The following is a 21,558-nucleotide window of genomic DNA, read 5'->3' as shown; positions in this document are numbered from 1 at the left end:
GCTTTCCTGGAAGGCATTCAGAGTGCAAATTCTGGACTACAGAGGTAATTCCAAAGTCTGGCCTCCTCACTAACCACAGCCTCCCAATCTTCCCACCATCATTCCCCAACTCCAGCGCCTTCCAAATCTCAATTTCGTTTTCCAAGCCGTGTCCAAAGCACACTAATTCCTTTGCATGCACCTACTCCAAAAACACACTAGCAGCACACATAAATGCAGACACAGCAAGAAACACAAGCACATGCACAGACATAGAGACACCACACTCACCATCACCACCGCAACCACCAGCACACCTGCAGATACCACTCCCACCACTACACCCACATGCACCACCTCCACACCAAAAGATACCCCACCCACCATCACACATACATGAACATGCACCCACATGCACCACCACCAGTACAACTGCAGACACCACACCCACCACCATATCTACATGCACCAACAGCACAACTGCAGACACCACACTGACCACCACCACATCCACGTGTACCACCACATCTGCAAGTATCACAACAACTCCCACAGGATACAAATGCACACACTTGCCTGACAAACAGACACCCAGCAAAAACACACACTCAAACATACACCACATACACCAAACCCACAGGGAACTGCACCCTCAACAGACACACACACACGTCACCCAATGCCACTCCCTCTACTCCCATCCCCATCTCCCTGCCAACTAGCCTACCCATTTTCCTAAAGACATTTTATTTGCACCGACCCCTGACCCATTCCATGTCCCAAACCACCTCTCCCAAACGTAAACCCAACCGTCCCAAACCCCAACCCCAAAACCACCCCTCCCACACCCAAACCCACCACTCCCATACACAAACCACCCCCTCCAAAGTAACATCATTGAGGTGCCCAGTGGATGCCTCTTCCGGAGGAGGTTGAACTTGGCAGTGCAATTAGAAGGCAACTTCAGGGTCTGAAACCCACATGGACAATTTGGACATTGTTTGTTGCTCTTCACAATAAAGAACTGAGAATTATCTAATTTTCATATTAAAATGTATTTAATTTTGAATACCTTTGTCCTGGCATTTTTTAAATATTATTAGTAATTGTTTGCTGATAATGTTATCTATGCTAATGTGTGTGACATTCTCATTTCTGACAGTGACATGCACAGGTTATAGTTTTGCCATGTTTATAGTGTGCATACATTAGTGTTGCACATTTGTGATGGGCATGTTGATTTTGGTGCATGAATTCATCCTGTTACTGGACAGTTTGCACTAAAATTATATATGTTTCTATTTTTTTGACTTCAGAATTCATGTGTTTTTATTTGAACATGATGTGTTGTTGATATCCACATATGCATTACACATGGACTATAACACTTTAGAGTTAAATGACATCTAATGTGTAACAGAAATTGCACAAACCAAGGGGACCTGTGACCCTAATATATCTGTGACGTGTTTGAGTTTAGAGGATACATTGGTTGTACATTCTTTGTAAACCCATTTGTTTCATTGTCTAGTGTAAATACTACACTATATTGGCTTACTCTATTTACAATGATGTACAATGTTTATGTCTATGATGCGGTAGTTTGTGTTAAATGATTACACACACCTGTATAGACCGATTCCCATTTAGGGCATGTTCTGCCTTTTTGTGTAGGTGTCCACTGGCATACAGGCACTGGGCACCAAATTGGGGGTTGTTAATCATATGTCAAGGTGTTTTATTTTACGTTTTTGTAACTACCACATAACAGACATGTGCATTGCACATCATTGTATTATTGTTTTTTCATAAACATGGATGAGTCCAGCGCTAATATACACATGCAAGTCTGGGGATGATAGGTAAAATAGTGGCTTACCTTCTCTTTTGGTGATGATTGGTTTGGTTTTCATCTTGGTCCAGAAGCAGCACCAAACGTAAGACTTGTATGATCAGATTTATGTTGGCAGGAAATGAGAAAACTAGCTAAAAGGTTAGTTTTGTGCTTTTATCCCTCCCAATCCGCCAACTTAAATGTTTTCCCTGCCTGGGTATAACATGCTTTGCATGAAGAACCCTACAGGGAACAGTTGCATCGGGAGACGCATTTGCCAATGCATGGCCTTGTAGTGTAAAGACTGCCACAAATGATTGTGGGCTGTCAGACTAACACTTTGAAGGGCTTGATGACAAATGCTCAAGTAATCCAGACAGAGCTGGTAATCTGTGGGTGAAATAGCAGCTATGTAATAAGTAATAGCCAGGGAAAAAGGAATAACCAAACCTCCTGGTAAATTTTTATTTTTAAGGAGACCCTCAGGGTCCCACTTATAATCTCTGTTTCCTCAGTCCTCTGATTTATTCGTATCCCCAGTTTTGGTAAATTCAGGAGGCTGGGCTACCAGGTGCTGCACTGGAGCAATCAGAATGAGTCCCATGAGGGGCAGGAGTGTATGGTTACAAACTCAAAATGAACATAAGTCAGGTAAAGGGTAGACACGGAAATGTTCGCTGTTGTCCTTGTCTTTTATGTTCGTCTTCTGTCCACACACAGATACCACACCGAACACTCCAGGCACTTAGCTTTCCTAAAGTGAATACATGAGCCACAGAAGTATGCAATGTAACCCTGTCTGAGAGCTAAATTAAGGAACTTGCTGGTCCATTTCTGATAGTCAGGTTCAGTTCAACATGGATTCTGACACACTGGAAAATAGATGTCTTCCTCATTTGGCTTCAGCAATGAGGGAAATAGTCAATCTCCAGAACAGCTACTACTACCATTAGTTGTTCGGGCAAGACAATACACACAGACAAGTGGTATTCTTTGGTTAATTTTCTCAGACTAAATGCGCCACTGGTAAGCATAGTTAAACTACCTAGTTCCGGTTTCAGGAAAATAAATTCACAAATTCCCTGTGATATGTAATAAATGTGATCCTATTTGTGATGACCCTGTAGAGAATGCAGACTGCATTTGCTCTTAAATCTCTAGAATGTTTTCACTTTGGTTTGAAACAAGATGATCATATGATGCACACACAAGTCCTTCAACTGGCTCTCAGTAAGAGGATCATCATTCATTAAAGCCATTTGCTTCATCCATAGGCTGCTCCATGGTCGCTCACCGAATTATTTTGCCAAATTATATTATCCCCTGCCTACCAACGGAAATCCTCATGTCTGCCAACCGGCACCTATCTCTGCGATCTATATGCAAAATTTGCAGTTCTATCCATTCAACACAGAGAACTTCTCTCTAAAATTCTCTAGCATTACAAATAAGCATGGGTGGCTCCTCTATTAGAGTGGAGGAGTGTCTCCCCAGGTAAACCCCCAGAAAAGCCCTAAAGACAAAAAATAATATAGTAATGAAGTTAATTCATAGCCATTTTATTTTTCATCAACCCATCCTAAACCGAGTGTCAGGACGGGGCCTACTGAGTGGCAGCATTGGTGGGCTGCCTGTGTACTATAGTGTGCATGTCACTTTGGCTGGCTGTCTTGTGACGGCCAGCCTGATATGTGCACTATAAACCTCTCAATCCAGTTGTCTTAGACAGCTGGGTTGGAGAGCCAGCACAGGCCTCCAGTGTCCCCGGGAGCGCTGAGAGAGACCACTCACTCCATTCCTGGCACTTCTCTTATGCTGATTAACAACATGAAAGAAGCACCAGGATTGGTTAAGGGAGTTAGCTGGGGCTCTGGACATGACCTGATGAGAAGGGGACGACCAGAGGGAGGATGACATATCTGCAGCAATCACGGTAAGTAACTTTATTTATTTAATTAATGTATTTATTTTATTTCTGTTATGTATTTATTTTGTGCACCCACCCATTTGCCCAACCCTTCAGTCACTATATTTGCCAGCCACCACTGCAAGCAAGACTGGACGATAATTACCTCAAATTCAGGAGATCCTTGAAGACCACTGCCTCCACCTTGTCATTTGGCAAATCAGCTATAATCACAGCTTGTGCATGCACTTTGATTTGTTCTTAGCATCCTACCTTGTCAGAAGCCTACCACCGTCCATACTACCAAACCAGTTCAGGACTTTTCCTTTACCTTAAGGATTTTTCACCACTATGGCTAATGTTCCAATGACAGCATCCATTAGTAGAGGACATTCTTGCTGATGGTTCTTCCACCTCTAGATTTTTTGCATAGGTATTTATTTACACATAACGTTTACTCTCCTTTACATACCTATATTCTGAAGTGCTTGGAAGTGTTTAGAGAGTGAAGTGTATTTCTTTATGAAACTCCCGAATAAAACAGAATATTAGATAACTACGTGAGATACTGCTTTTTAATTTTTAATAATACCATATATTATAGATTGCCACTCATGTCCGATAAATGAAGTGGCAGTTTGTGCAATGTAGCAAACTACTTAACAGCAAGATTCAGACCAGAGGGCCATGCATAGTAATAATTTTGGTACAGAGCATGGGTATTTATCTTGTAGTTTGATAGATGTCAGTCTCAATACCCTTGAAGTTCCACTGTGAAACTACTGGAGGTACCTCTAACCTCAGCTTCAAAAGCAGTAGTCACTCATATTTACCTGCTTCCCATACTAAGTGTAAACCTGATGCCCCCCCAGGGCAGCGTAGTATGAATTTTATAAAAAAATGTAGAACCTATTACTGTAGTAATGCGCACAGAGAGACAAAGTTTTCTGCCGGGAGATATGCAATTAAAATTAAATGACAAATTCCCCTCGACCTGCATGAATAATGTATGGCAACTGCTTTTCCGCTTAACTAAATGCTTAATTCGGCTAGTAGGACTTTGCAGATTAGCTTTGATTAGCACCCCATGGCTTTGACGGAACATTGAAAACTGCTGCTCCTGTGTCTCTCTCTATAATTAAACAACATGAACACATAATATATTTGTGTTTATATAACATGAACACAAACTTATTAAATAGGATCTTTCCCAAACAAGTCACACTGAAGGTGAATGTTGTGTTTCTCAAGATTAAATGTATGACGTTGCGCAACATGCTCTGACGAGGGATCAGCTGGTCTTACTGTGTACATCAGTGGTTCCCAACCTTTTGATTTCTGTGGACCCCCACTTTAACATTAATGGAACCCAGGGACCCCCACTGAATCATCATTGGAATCCGGGGACCCCCGCCTGAGTCATTACTGGAAGCTGGGGACCTAATTTGTCAATATTTGTTAATATTTTTTAATTTTCTAGGCTCTCACGGACCCCCTGAGAAGGCTTTGGGACCCCCAGGGGTCCCCGGACCACAGGTTGGGAACCACTGGTGTACATGTTCCAAGGTTTAGGACAGGGTTGTTGCGGACCTATTGTCTCTTTGGGAAGATTCTGCTGCAACACACTTAATTAAATTCAATCTGGTTCACAAACATATGTGTACCTTTACACAAGTACATTTACACCCTGCACATATGTAGATGTACGCCTTTTGGGAATTTACAAACATTGCCGGTAGTACTTCTGGAAAGCTGTGCAAGTATGACCATTGGTACTGCCTCAATTTGGGATTGCACACACGTTACAACTGTACATTGAGAAAAGCAGGCCTCTATGTGCAGTTGCATGTTGCGTTTCATTTTTCTTTTTTCATAGGGTACAAAACGTTTTTTCCTGCAGTGAATCTCCTTTCCCACATTTGGGAGTTCCTTGGTTCTTCTTTCATGCCTTGAAAATAATTTATTTTAAACCTTTAACCTGTTTGAGCAGTTTGTAAAGGCTCACAAACTGATATGACTGTGACCATTAACAAAATCACAATCCTACTACACTATGTAATGCCCACTTCCCACTTCTTGTTTGGGACGTACTCCCACATAATTACGCACAGTCGTGGTGCACAGTCCCTTTGCACTAATTCCATTGCGCTGAGTTTTTCTCCCTTGCTCCAGTGTTTACTTTTGAGGAACTTGTCTACACCAACAGACTACTTCTCCTTCAGTTTTATTTCTTTTTCACTTTTCTGAGAAAGAAGATTACGCCCTCCAGATACACGGCCCTTACTCTCTCCAAGAAATCCTGTTATAGTGCAACTATCAAAATACCACCCTTAATGACGGGTGCGAGGAAGACTCATAGTAATGGAATTACTGGAAGGTTACTGGAACATTACCTCCCCATTTCCCTCCTTGCTTCAGTCCTCACCTTTGAGGCATACCCAATCTCCTGCTGCTTCACAATACCACGTCAAAAGCAGAATAAATACTTAGTAGAACATTTGTTCATAATGAAAATAATAGCAACAGTTTTAATTCTTCACTGCTGGAAAAGTTAAAATCCTTCAGTATCACAGAGTTCTTCAATAATTCACGACCAGTCAGATGCCTAATGCATATGAGTAATGCCTAAATGGATGGCTTTACATCTTTTCTAGCTGAACCAACATTTATGGATAAAGAAACCTCCTTCCTAAAGTGGGAAGGTTTCTAACAGAACTTTTTTTCCATCCCACATATTGAGAGGTAATTCTTCCTCAGTACCTGGATATGGCAGGAACGAATGACCCATCATAAGAACCAGGTTTTCAGAACTTTTTTATTTTAAATACAGAGGTCTGCAGGACAAAGCCCCCAACTCTCCTACTCTCTTTGCTGGTGTAATCACCACTTGTAAAAAACGTAGTAGGTTAAGTATTGCAAACACGGCGATTCCAATCATTCCAATTGATGATTCTAAATGGAATCCAGGAACAACAACCATTTCCATTCTGGATCTATGTTCTTCTATGCTGGTCTGACTAAAGAAAAAACTCTCAGCATTCTGAAAATACAAGATTCAAACTCTCCTGCCCCAAGCCCAGGTTTATCTGAAGGCTCCAATCATTGATTGTTGAATTCTAAATATTGCCATTGCCAGTCCTACTGAAACCCCCTTCTGTAGACAGTCTAGAAGTCTCACCTCACATCAAGAAAGTGGGATCAAAATCATTCTTTACACAGCATTTCTGGAAGTAGGGCCAATGCCAAGAACAGGCCAGAAGGTTAGAAGGTCTATTTGAAATCTACCCGAGAACTAGCCTGTAAGGATAGCTCCCAGGATAACGCTTTCCTCTCTACATCTAAACTCTCAACCTCTAGACCAGGAATTTTAGGTGGGAGAGAATCTCCCTGCTCATTATAGAGCATCCTAAACGGGACAGGGTCTAAGGTCGAATCCATTGCTGGCTTCTCCCTGTCTCAGATTGAAGAGGGAAGGAAGAGCGGGGATAAAATGTAACCCCCATCAATGACCTTGCTTTTTGCAGATTTATTCTCATCGAAATCCTTATGATGAGGGGAAAAAGAGGAAATGCACACTGCCTCCTCCTCAGCCATGGACAAGTCATGGCATCCTCTCCCAGGGCCCAACTGCCCTAAACATGGAAATGAACTTCAAGCAAAGAGACTTCTGTTCTGTGGTGAAGAGATCCACTTGTGGATGATCCATCCTCAAACAAATCATCTTAAACACTGCTGAACTGATTTGAAATCCTGTGATGATGGAAAAACCCGACTTAGCATGTCCACCACAACATTCTCCACCCCACTGTAATGAATTGTAATCAAAGTGTGGAGATTGTGCTCTGATCATTGAAAGATCCAAACAGATAGGACTGCTATAAATTACAAGTGAGTGCCCCCTTATTTGTTCAAATATTTTTTGGTTGTTAGGTTTCTTGTTCTGATCACCACAGATACCTTTTGGACCTTGTCTGTCAACTCGGGAAGAGCCAAACTCACACTCTGGCTGCTTCCAGTTAGAAGATTGTAGCTTCTCTAGAGCTGACTATTTGCCCTGCACTCCTCTTAATCCATTTTAACTATACAACCATACTCACTGGCGTCTGTTGTGATCAACTTTAAGGGTGGAGAAGTATTGCCCATAGCATTAACTCCTTCTGATGATGAAGAGGGTGGCAGATTCAGAAGATCTGTCAGCAGGGGGCCTATGGGGTGTATGCAATCAGCAAAGGTGGAAAAGGCTAACAGAAAGTCAGAAGTGGAGAAATGGTCAATAGACTGTGGAGGACACCTTAGCAGCTGATGCGCTGATGAAACTAAGCTAAGACAAAAAGAAGCTGGGGTAGAGAAGGCATATGTCAAGAGTAATTTGAATCTTCCATCTGTTGAACTCGAAGATCAATATGTTTCTAATCTGTTTGCCCAACGTAACAAGCAATCTGGGCTGGCTTTTCCTCTGTGCAAAATGGTAAAATATTTGATTTGCAATAGTGGAAATATCATGAAAGCATGGCCATTACTATGTTCATGCAGAAGTTATATCTCTTAGTTGATGGAAATTCATGTTTGCAGCATGCTGCTAAAATGAAAGATATGCTGGCAACTCTTTCAGAAAAGACATCAGCGAGCTCCGAGTATTCTTTTCCTTCTGATGTTGTGGTCAAAAGGACAGAAAAAACTTTTCAAAAGATTTACTCAGCCAGAAACTTTGCTAAGAGAGGCAGTATTCTATTAAGTTTTTGTGGCTTAGTTAATAGTTAAAGACGTAGTAACTTTAGCAGAGGCAATGCAGGAAAAAATGGATTAGTCCAGCCCTTTAGCTTTCATGGAGCAACACGACAAATTTCTTTTTGATGTCTCCTGTGGTAATCTTGACATGCTTATTAGCTGCTGGGGAAGCAGTTTTAGCTAGACCTCCACTGAGGATAAGAGACTAGAAAGAGGACAATTTGGAAAAAAGCATAGCCTTGAAGATTCTGTTTTCTGCAGTAAAATTGTTTGAGGAACAGTTAGATGCTATGGTGACCAGAGCATTCAAATAAGGCAAATGTGCTTTTTCTTAAAAAAGTGACAAATCAGCCTTTTGTATCAGGTGTCTCATCATATATGGTAGTCAGAAGCATACAAAGAGAAGAACACATTTCAGATTTTCAACCTCAAAGTTCCTCTAGGTAAAGAGCTTATATTAATTCCCAAATTGCAAATCAGAAAAGCCATGTTCCTTATTATATGTTGTAGTTGGTGACAGAAGGTCATGTTGGAGGGTGTATTCAAGACTTTCTTCAAAGTTGGATGGAGGATGTTTCGGATCTGTGGGTGTTGAAAATAGTACATCAAGGTTATGCAATTAAATTTGCATCAAGGCCTCTATATCTAGAATTCATTCCTTTGTCTGTCCCAAAAATGTATAGCAAGGTGACAGCTTTGTGGCAAGAAATTTCAAATATGTTGTATATATAGGTAGGCTATCACACCTGTGAACATATTCAACTCTCTTTCTGGTTGAGAAAGCTTCTTGGAGATATTGTCCATTCTTAGATTTAAAAAGAGTAAATGAGTGGGTAAAGACAATTAATTTCACAATGCATTGTCTTCATAAAATCATCCCTCTTGAACAACCAGAAGCGTTTATTCCCATGATAGAACTTTGGTCGGCCTAACTACATATAAAAGACAAGGACAAAGATCTACATTTTGTTGTAGGCAATCATAATTTCCAATTCCGTCTGCAACCCTTCAGTATGAAATCTGCTCCTCTGATATTTACCAAGGTATTGAGACATCCTGTAACCATGTTACACGAAACAGGAATTACCATTCACCCTTAGCGAGATGACTGGTTAGCACATGCTCCTCTAGTGAGAGTAAATGTAAAAACAACAAGTTCATTGATGGAATGTTTGAAATAATCTCAGCCCCTGGCAATCACCCTAGCTTCTTCCCCATTCAGTCCTTCTTTCAGGCTCCAAATAAGAATGGCATGGTGAGCAAAGAAACAATGGAGTTAGTCCCATACCTCTGACTGGGGATGAGTGTTTGACATTGTTCAGCATTCTGTCCATCAACTGTTCTTTTTGCATTTGTCTCCCCAAATGAGATGGGTATGCCCAACTGTGGGTCCTGTGCTTGCCATGCCACTGTATTCAAGCTATCCTGGCTAATGAGGGGTGATACCCAGAAACCGGTCCTAGGATGCTTGTTTCCGTTCCAGGGAGGACTTGGCCTGGCATTTCGGGCTGGACTGTTCCCATGGGGAGCAGGGTAAAGACTGATTTGCACATGGCTGGGCCTAAACTGGAATGGCGTAGTGAGCAAAAATAAAAATGAATTTAGGCCCAGATCTCTGGCTGGGAGTGAATGTTTGACATTGTTCAGCATTCCATCCATCAATTGTTTTTTTTGCATTTGTCACACCAAGAGGGATGGGTATGCCCAGACATGGGTCCAGTGCTTGTCATGCCACTGGATTCAAGCTATCCTAGCCGATAAAGGGTGATTCTCAGAAATCTGTCAGAGGATGCCAGTTTCTGGTCCAGGGAGGACCAGGCCTGGCAGTTTGGGCTGGATTGTACCCATGGGAGCAGGGCCAAGACTGATTTGCATGTGGCTGGGTCCAGGCTGGAATTGTGTAATAAGCGGAAAAAAACAGTGGATTTAGACCCAGATCTCAAACTGTTGGTGAGTGTTTGACATTCTTCAGCATTCCAACCGTCAGTTGTTCCTTGTGCATTTGTCACCCCAAGTGGGACAGGTATGCACAGATGTGGGTCCCTTCCTCACTCTGCCACTGGATTAAAGCTAGCCAGGCTGATGAGGGGTGATACCCAGAAACGGGTCCCAGGATGCTTGTTTTTGGTCCAGGGAGGACCTGGCCTTGCAGTTCAGGATGGACTGTTCCCATAAGTACAGGGTCAAGACTGATATGCATACGGCTGGCGTAGTGAGCAAACAAAAACAATGTATTTATGCCCAGATCTCTGACTGGGGGTGAGTTTTTGACATTGTACAGCATTCTGAGTGTCAATTTTTCTTTTTGCATTTGTCACCCCACGTGGGACAGATATGCCCAGATGTGGGTCCCGTGCTACCACAGGATTCAAGCTATCCTGGCAGATGAAGGGTGACACCCGGAAACAGGTTCACAGATGCTTGCTTCTGGTCCAGGGAGGCCCTGGCCTGGCAGTTCGGGCTGGACTGTTCCCATGGGGAGCAGGGTCAAGACTGATTTGCATATGGCTAGGCTCAAGCTGGAATGGCATGGTGAGCAAAATAAAACTGATGGATTTATGCCCAGATATCTGATTGGGGGTGGGTGTTTGACATAGTTCTGTATTCTGTCCATCAGTTGTTCTTTTTGCCTTTAGAGAAGGTGTCAGTTCTTCATCTAAAACAAGTAAATCCTCTCCTACAAAAAAATCCTTTAATGATGAACTGGGAGAAGTGCTTTTTTTTCCTATACCTGTACAACCTTTAGAGGAGGGGTCTAAAACCAGTCGACTGCAAGTTACTTGTTCACCAACACCTTGTCAGTGGCTTGCGGTCCCAATATACATATTCATGCCCTGTCATCAGTGTTTTGTTTATTTTGGGGCATATAAAGCCTATAATCTGTGTTTAATCGCCATTACTAGAATCAGCTGCTCACATTGCTATGAAGCTTAGCTGGGATGGGGCGGAGAGGGTGACATCAGCCTGGCATGAGCAGTGTTAGAACCGCATCACCTGCCTTTTACTGCTCGGCATCGTGCTTTGATCCTGCTCTACCTGTGCTGCCGGAGCAGCTGCATTGAAGGCCCAGTTGTATCTAAATACTGCAGCACAGGAGGTGTGGCACACGGCACCTCAGGCACAACCAGACCGGCATAAGATTTGTAGCCGAGAGGGTCTTTATTAACAAAATGAAAAACTACTGTGAACCACTTTATTTGGGGCATTTAAAATGCTGGAGGTACTTTATTAATTAAATAAAAATCTATTTGAAATGCTGTTTCAATTTAAGAATTAAAATAAAGCAGTGTTTCACAAGGATCTTTTTTTTTTTAAAGTACCTGCAAATTGTTTCTGGCCACAGACCAGAGCCCGGACATGATTTCATTGTCTTTTCATTAAATTTCAGTAAGATAATGGGAGAAATGAAAAATGAAGTTTCTGGGTTCGGTTTGTGCTCAGGAACAATTTGCAAGAAGCAAAATTTCTGTAGAACGCTTCTTTAATTCAATGAAACAACAGGAGAAATTGAAAACAAAGTATTAATTTTATGATACAATGAACATAAGACGTAACGCTTTACTTTAAATGTATCCCATTTAAAAAGGTACTTCACCCCTGCCATTTTTATTTTTTTTCTGTTGTAAATGAGGCCAATATATTAAGAGAGAGAACTCGGACATGGGCTGAGCCTAGATCTATGATTCCTTCCTTGTACTAGCACAGACTTGAAAATAATGCAAATAGTGACACAAAAGTCAGACAAAAAAAATGGAATCTTTTAAAAAATCACATAGTTTATTTCTCCAATATACAGAAGCATTTAATCAGAACATCAGATTATACCTCTGCATTGACAGGCATTTTTAGAACTGAAAGTTTTCAAACATGCAACAATTATCGACTCCCACCATCCCTGGTGACAATGCTATATTAACATACTAGGGAGCTCATGTGCACGCCCCTTGTGCCGCTGTAGCTTAATTTTTTTTTACAACTATGACAGAGCAAACAGTCCCCCACACATCGCTGCATTTACAAACTGCGCGATGGGAAAATGGCGCCAGTTTGTAAAGCCTTGCACCACATTATACCTGCCCCAGGGATAATGTATGCAAGGTAGGCATTCCCCCACAAATAGGCCTGTAGAAAAGGCACAGTGAAATTTACATGATTTCACTGTGCCATTCTGCGACTTCACAGAGTCATTTAGTTAATGCCTGCTGAGGGCAGGCATTAAAGTGACGTTGTGCTGTTTACAATGGACCCCCCAGCATTGCTGGACTATTGTCAACATTTTTGATGCTAGACCAGCATGCTAAAGTTCAGCACCACAACTACATCAGAGTTTCTGACGCAGCTGTGGACGTTTTGTATCATGGAGCACTGTATTGTAAATACAGCGCTACCATGGCGTTGTTAGGGGGGCGCAGGGCAGTGCAAGAAAACTAGCGCATTGATCATGATGCGCCAGTTTCTTGTAAATGAGGCGACATCATGTGCACCATATACATACAATAGGTTGTTACTGCTACATGAAGCAAATTTATAGTCCGTCGTGAGAGATTTTAGAACAGTGCACATGCAGAACTCATGCATTTCACTGTGCCGTCATGTGATACTCAAGAAACAGGAGAGATGATGTGTTAAATAATTGTATTTTAATGCAGCGTTCATATAGCACTTACCATGCCTATGCCCATTACCATCATGCCTGTGCACGTTTACATCCACAGTTTGTCTGGAAAAATTCTCAACCTGTTATAACCCTTAAATTCCTGCATGAAAAATTGGCCCTCTGTCACTTATGTTTTTTTAAAATCGTTTCTACCTTCAAAGTCACTCTAAAAATCTCATGCCTAACTTCCTTAAACCTTAAAGCTCTTTGGAAACCATAACAATATCTATTAATCCCAGCTAACAATTGTCTCACCTAGCCCTCCTCTAATCACATCTATGTCGACAGTTACCAGTGAATGCATGGAATGAGCATGCAAAACTTATCCTAACCCCAATAACCAGTTGACTGACCACTAATTGAGCTCCTGAGTAGCGTGCTACTTGCATCAAATCGCTTTGATGCCTTGTCAGGGGGAGTAAGCGCTATACAGATGCAATTTATTCTATTTTATATGTGGGACACTGAAGCAGTTACCTACATGGTCAGCAAGCTACCCAACGTAGAGTAGGTGGTTGGAAAGGTGTTGCCTTTGTTTTGTGATCTATGTGGAAAGTATCTCAATATCTTGTGTGGTGATCAAAAGGTGTGTTTACCATGTTATGAGTCATAGAATGTATCAGTGTGCAGGATGACAATGTGTGAAAGGCAGGCACATAGTTTATGGTTTTCAGTACACTGGCAGCTTTGAACAGCTCTGCAGGTCCCTATGATTGCTTATGATTGCAGTCTGCTTAGCTGCTTACTGCAGAGGTCAGGAGAACACAGTTTGTTGAAGAGGGAAGCCAGGGTTTCTGGTTTCATGTTGTGCATTGCAGCTACTCAATGGAGATCCATGTTTCCCTAGATTCCCTCTAGTCAATGAAGCAGTATGTGTGGGGACTCTGGGAACAGTGCCCAAGTTGTTTGGCCTTCAGTAGCTCACAATGATTTTTACTGATCAGAACAAGCTCTTAATATAGATATACCCTAGAGTATATTGGAGCAAGGGGTTAAGGTTAAGAGGAGTGTAGTCTCTCTTCTCAACAGCAGAATTCTGAAGATCCCAAATTACATTTGGACAATGCTGATTCAGGAGTCTCAACTGGCCAGGACTTGGTTATAAGTTCAAGGGGACATGGTAAAAATAGTATCTCATTCCTTTGGCAAGGTTCCATTTGTGAATCTTACTGACAGTGTGTCTTCTTGTTGCTTGATGGGATTCAAAATCCTTTGATCTTCAGTCTCCAATCTTGCTCAGCCCCAAAAAAGTGGGCAGTGCTAGTTTGGTGGCTAAAATGAGATCATCTAATGATAGGAGTACTTCTCCTTCTCCACCACTAAATGTATTCACAACAGATGCCAGTGGGTATGGTTGGGGATTTAGCATGGATTGAGGGAAGGTGCAGGGCAAATGGCCACCCCCTGGGCAAGATACAGTCTTCACACTGGAAGAAGATGGAGGATGAAATTAGCTCTTCTAAAGTTGATGGGCAGGATACAAAAGACATCTGTGAGTCAGAACAAGAAAATTAGCAACCAAAACTTATTTGAACAAATAAGAGGTCACTCACTTGCAATTTCCAGCAGCCCGTCTGTTTGGATTGTTGACTGAGCAGAGCACAATCTCTACTCTTTGACTGCAATTCATATCAGTGGAGTGGAGAACTTGTTGGTGGACAGGCTAAGCTGGGGTTTTCTGTCATCACAGAAGTTCTACCTCAATTTGCTAGTGTTCAAGATTTGTTTGAGGATAGATCGTCAACAAGTAGATTTCTTTGCCACAGAACAGAACTCTCTTTTCCTGAAGTTACTTTCCATATTTAAGACAGTTGGGGCACTAGGACTGGATGTCATGACTAGTCCATGGCTGAGGAATGGGCGGTGTGTATTTCCTCCATTTCCCCTCATCATAAGAATGTTGATGAGGATAAAGAGGGTATTGATGAATGTTTCCTTTTGACCCTGCTCTTCCAGCTTCCCTCATTTTTCGTGAGATGGGAAGAGGTCAGGGATGGATTCTACCTTTGTCCTTGTCCTCCTGATGATAAACTGTGTAATGGGCAGTGAGGTTCTCTCTTATCTACAATTTCTGGTCTTAAAGTAGAGAGATTAGCTCTTCAGTGAAAGGGATTATAGAGGGAGCTAGCCTTGGCAGTCCAGTACTTGAGAAGGCCCTCTACCCTTATAGCCTATTCTCGGCCTTGACCCTTGATCCAGAATGATTGTAACCCTGTTTATTGTAGTGAGGTTAACATTCTAGATTGTCTACGGAAGAAGGTTTCATTAGGATTGGCAGTGGCATCCCTTAGAATTTAGTGGTAGGTGATCTGAGCCTTCAGGGAATCTTGAGCTGGAGCAGGAGAGTTGGAATTTTATGTTTTCAGAATGCTTAGGGTTTCTTCTTTGGCCAGACCAGAATATCTGAAAACGACTCCAGACTAGGACTTGATTTTTTTCCTAGACTCCATTCAGAATCATCCTTGTGAATGATTGGATTCAGTGTCATTGCAATACTTATCTAAAACACTTTTTTCCTAGTGGTGATTACAGCAGCAAGGAGATTGTGAGAGTCCGGGCCTTTGTCATGCAGACCTCCATATTTTAAAAATAAATGTTCTGTAAGACTGGTACATAAGATGGGTCCTTTTATCCTACCTAAAATCAGTTTCAATTTTATAAGAAGCAGGAACTTAATCTACCAGAATTTGTCCCAGATCCAGTTTCTGAGGAGGAATTGTCTCTCCATGTGTTGGATGTAAAAACAGCAGGAGAGAATTTCCCCATTTAGAAAGGCAGATTTTTTGTTCATAAGTTTTGGTTCAGCTAGGAAAGGTTTGATTCCATCCATTTAAACACTACTGAGTTTTTGTTTCTATTCTTGATGTGTTATTGTGAAAAACCAGGAGCATGGTTATGCCTTAAAAGTAAGGACTGGAGCGAGGAAGAAAATGTCGAGGTAATGTTTAATAACTTACAGTAATTCCATTACTATGCATCTTTTCTCTGTGCACCCTACCAGTGGTATATAAATAGCTGGGATATTGCAAGATTTCTTGAAGAAAGTAGGGGCTGTGTACCCGGTGGACTTACTCTTCTTTCTGAGAAAATAGAAAAATAAATATGACTAAGGCAGAAGTAGTCTGTTGGGGGAGAAACATTCCTCAAAAGTAAGCACTGTAGTGAGGAATGAAGATTCAGAGTAATGGGACTACCCATAAGTGATTATAACTTTTACTCCATTGTGAATATGCACCACGACTGCACAGCATTATGTGGGAGCAAGTGGGTAGTGGGCATCACATGGTGTGGTAGGTTTGTGAGTTTGTGAATGGCCATAAACAAGTAGTTCTGCCACAGAATTTCAGGGACATCAGGACTGACATCTATTGAACTATGAGACAAATACATTTACTCTATGCCTCAATTCTGACTACACTTAGCCCTCTGGTCTGATTTTTGCTGTCTAAGCAGTTTTTCACATTGCACAAATTGCTACTACATTTCTCAGACGAGTGGAGATCCATAAATATATAGCATTATGACAAATAAATAAGTAGCATCTCACTAGTTATCTAATATTTTATTTTATTTGAGAGTTTTATAAAGTAATACATTTAACTCTCCAGACACCTCCCATTACTTTATATATTATTGTTTCAAAGCAAACAAGCGGAAAGTGGATAAGTTCTAGGCTATAGAGTTTTAAGAGTCAGGGGCACATTTATACTTTTTGATGCAAAACTGCACTAGTGCAGTTTTGCATCAAAAGGTTTTGCACCGGCTTGCACCATTTCTGACCACCAGCCGGGCACCACATTTATGGAATGGTGCAAGTCGGTGCAAAGGGTGGGCTACGATAAAAAAAAAAAAAAATGACGTTAGCCGGGTGGGCGTAGCGGTATGGGAGAAGGGGGTTTTGCACCAAAAAATGACTTTAGGCTGGTGAGAGGCAAAAAAAATGCCTCTAACCAGCCTAGTGTCATTTTCTGATGCTAAACCATCCATACCACATGACTCTTGTCTTAGAAAAGACAGAAGTCATGCCCACCACCCCAGTGGCCAGCACAGGGGACCAGTGTCATCTGGGCATGGCCACTGCACCCTGTGCCATGCAGGGGGCCCCAAGTCTGGCCCCCGATGGCACTTACATTTTTTTTTTAAATACTTACCTATACTTACTCTACTTACCTGGGGTGGGGTTCCCAATCCTCTGGTGTCCCTCTGGTGTGGGTGGAGGTGTTCCTGGGGCTTGAGGAGGGCACCTGTGGACCCATTTAATGGTGTTTAACCATAGCAATGGATCCACAAGTCCCCTAACGCCTGGTCTGACCCAGGCATTAAATAATGGTACAAAGCAAGCCCCTCCTCCCACCCGTGCGTCACTTTGGCACGGGGGATAATTATGGGGCTATGGGATTAGCACCATTTTTTAGATGGGGACACCTACATTGCATCACATTGACATAAGGTAGGTTCACACATCTAAAAAATGGTGCAAGCTCCAATATTTTGACGTTAGACTGGTCTAATATAAAAATATAAATATGGAGTTAGTTTTGCACAAATTTTAGTAAAAAAATGATGCAAATTCGGTGCAAATGGAGTATAAATATGCCCCTCAGTGCTTTATTGCATCTCAAATGATGTTGTTGAATTTATTTTTTTCTAAACATTCTTAGTTTAACTATGATTACCAGTGTTGCATTTAGTCTAATGAAATTAACTAATAGAATCCCAGTTGTCCATGTGTATCATCTTGTCCAAACTAACTGATGTGGTAGCTGTTATGGACACTGAAAATTCCCCTTATTGCTGAAGCCAAAGGCTGAAGACATCTATTTTCCGATGTGCCAGAATTCATTTTGAACTGAATCTGACTATCAGAAATGGACTAGCAAAGCTCTCATTTTAGCCCTGAGACTCTAGAGTTACATTGCCTTCTTTTGTGGCTCATTTGTCAATCTGTGGGAAAGCTAAGTGCATGGAGGTGTTCAGTGTGGTATCCATGGAATAGATTATGAACAGAAAAGTAAGAGACAACCATTGACACTTTTGTGTTTGCTCTTTACTTGCATGTGTGCTGGAGAAGTGAGAGGCTTGCACTTGAAGATGCTTGTCTGTTTTGAAGGAACTAAAGTCAGCACAACAGCAACCACAGATTTCCTCATGTGGTATCCTGTATCAAAAGGAATTAGAACAGAACAGCCAAAGTGCTTAGAGTAAACCAGGGGGAAATGCCCAGTACATCAGTCTCAATGACCTCCAGCTGCATAGAGTTTTGTTTTCTTTTCTTGGGGTTTTCATCTTCCTTGTAATGACAAATGAAGAAAATCAAGAAAAATTGTCACATCTTAGATACACTAGATAAACTTACCAAACCAATTTCGGCATTACAATAATACTAAATCATTAAAGAAGCACTGTACATGTTTATAAAACATGTTTACAAAAGCCAAATAATTGACGAAAGAGACATCCTAACTACACTATGACTGCAACACAATACAAGAACATCATCACTGTGGGAAAATCGACAGCTTAGCTCAATGCATAAAAGGTAATTAATTAATTCACATACAATGAAACCAAGATCACTCACAAAGACTTCATCCATTGCAATATGAAACACATGGTCTTTACAATCATCTACCCATCAGTAGCTAATAAAAACTAGGGGGTGTCCCTGTAAGAAATGGTACGGGCCTCCTGCTATGGTCACCACCAACCCTGTCGAAGTACTTCACCTTTGTCACTTGCATCCATAGGGCCAAGAGAAAACATGTAACTAATGGAGACTAGCATGCTTAACATTAGCACACATTGAAATTTTAAGGTTATGTAATGATGTAAGGTGGATTTGTAGAGTGGTGAGAGTAGTCATGTGGTGAGACTGGGCCTGAGTTCAGGCAGTCTTGATGGTCCCACAGGAAGACTATTTGAAAAGGCAGGTCTTCAGCTTCATGCAGAATTCAAGAAGTGAGGTGGTGGCCCTGATGTGTGGGGGGAGGTGATTTTGGGATCCGGTAGCCTAGTAGGAGAATGTTTGACCTCTAGTTCTGCTTCTGTTGGGTGTGGGTGTGTGTGTGAGAGAGTGATGCTGAGCAAAGTTGTCTGGTGGGTTGGCTGAAGTGAAGCTGGTGATTTAGGTATGCAGGTCCCATGTTGTGCAGCGACTTATATGCGTGTGCGAGAAGTTCAAACTGGCAATGCTTCTGGATGGGAGCCAGTGGAGCTCTCTGAGGAGTGGTATTGTGTGAGTTTGGCATGAAAGGTTGAGGACGAGTTTTGTGACACCGTTTTGGATGGTTTGAAGTCTGTGAAAAAGATGGGTTGGGATGCTGGCGTGGAGTGTGTTTCCCTAGTCCAAACTTCTTGTGATTAGGGCCTGTTTGATGTTATGTCTGGTGACCAGTGGGAGCCACTTGAAGATTTTGTGTAACTTGCGGAGGATGTGGAAGCATGACGAGGTAACTGCTTGGGCCTTGGACTTCACTGTGAGGTTGGTGTCCAAGATGAGGCTTACGTTCCTGGCGTGGACAGTTGGGGTGGGTGTGGGTCTGAGTTTGGCTAGCCACCGGGTGGAGTCCCAAGGTGAGCTTTTCTTCCCAAAGATCAGCCCTTCAGTTTTGTCGATGCTGAGCATGAGGCAGTTCTCTTTCATCTAATTGGCCATGATGGTCATCCACTTTTCAAACACTCACCCCCAGTCACAGATCTGGGTTTAATCCACTGTTATTTTTCTCACCACGTCAACCCAGTTTTGACCCGGCTATATGCAAATCAGTCTTGGCCCTGCTCCCTATGTGAACAGTCCAGCCTGAACTACCAAGTCAGGTCCTCCCTGGACTGGAAACAAGTATTGTAAGCCCAGTTCAGGATATCACCCTTCATCAGCCAGACTAGATTTAATCCAGTGGCACAGCGAGCAAGGGACCCACCTCTGGGCATACCCTAGCCACATAGGACACACATAGCAACATCACAAAATAAAATGATGAATTGAGTGTTGACACTTTTCAAACACTCACCCCCTTGACACATCTGAGTTTATTCCAGATCTGTCACTGTGGGTGAGTGTTTTAAAAGTTTCAGCACTCCGTCCATCATCCTTATGTGTGGCTAAAGTAGCCCTAAGTGGGAAGGGTATGTCCAGACGTGGGTCCTGTGCTCACTGTGCCACTGGATTCAAGCTAGTCTGGCTGATGAAGGACGATACCCTGAAACCGGTCCCAGGATGCTTGTTTCTGGTCCAGGGAGGACCTGACCTGGCAGTTCAGGCTGGACTGTTCCCACGGGGAACAGGGTCAAGATTGATTTGCATATGGCTGGGTCCAAACTGGGGTGGCATTGTGAGCAAAAGAATAATGGATTAAACCCAGATCTGTGACTGGGGGTGAGTGTTTGAAATGTTTCAGCACTCTGTCCATCTTCCTTTTCTGTTGTTAAAGTCACCCTAAGTGAGAAGGGTATCCCCAGACGTTGGTCCCGTGCTAACTGGGCCACTAGATTCAAGCCAGCCTGGCTAATGAAGGGTGATACCCTGAAACTGGACCCAGGATGCTTGTTTCCGTTCCAGGGAGGACTTGGCCTGGCTGTTTGGGGTCAAGACTAATTTGCATATGGCTGGGTCCAAACTGGGGTGCCATGGTGAGTGATAGAATGATGGATTAAACCCAAATCTGTGGCCGGTGGTGAGTGTTTTAAAAGTTTCAGCACTAAACCATCATCCTTTTGTGTTGCTAATATGATGATGGTAGCCAGCAAAGTCATGTATATGTTGAAAAGTATGGGACCGAGTGGTGATCCTTGTAGGACTCTGCAGATGAGGTCCTTGGGTTCTGATGAGAATGGCGTGAGCCTGAAACATTGTGTTCTTCCAGGGACAACGTAAGCTATCAGTTTGAGTGCTGGTCCTTGTGTTCCTGATGTGTGTAGTCTGATGATGAGAGTGTGGTGGGAGGCGGTGTCGAAAGAGGTGGAAAGGTTGAGGAGGATGAGGAAAGCATTCTTATCATTATTAATATTATTATTATTAGTATAATTAGTAGTAGTAGTAGTAGTAGTATTACTACTATTATTATCATTATTATCATTATTATTATTATTATTATTATTATTATTTACAAAATAGGACTTAAGGGGCTCAGTCTATGTGGCCCACACCGTCATCAAACTAAATGTACCACTAAGGAAAATGGTCTCTAATTGGGTATGTTTGTAAAAGACGTGCAGATGCAAATGGAATATCCACCAAATGAAGACTAAAATCTTCATTTATAGTATAGAAGAGTAAGATGCTCCGTCATAAACTGCTTGAACTTCCACCTTGCTAATCTGGTGATTCTCTTGCCCTTTTGGGCCTTATTCTGGGCTCACTAGTGTAGCACCTGTTAACCTAGTCTCCAAAAAGTTACTGATACTAAGGGAACAGATAAGTCAGAGGTCTGAGGAAACAGGGTCTCTTTAGAAATG

This window comes from Pleurodeles waltl, chromosome 4_2 (genome assembly GCF_031143425.1).
Source record: "Pleurodeles waltl isolate 20211129_DDA chromosome 4_2, aPleWal1.hap1.20221129, whole genome shotgun sequence".
NCBI lineage: Eukaryota > Metazoa > Chordata > Amphibia > Caudata > Salamandridae > Pleurodeles > Pleurodeles waltl.
The sequence above is the reverse complement of the archived record's forward strand: the minus strand, read 5'-3'. Positions refer to the sequence as shown.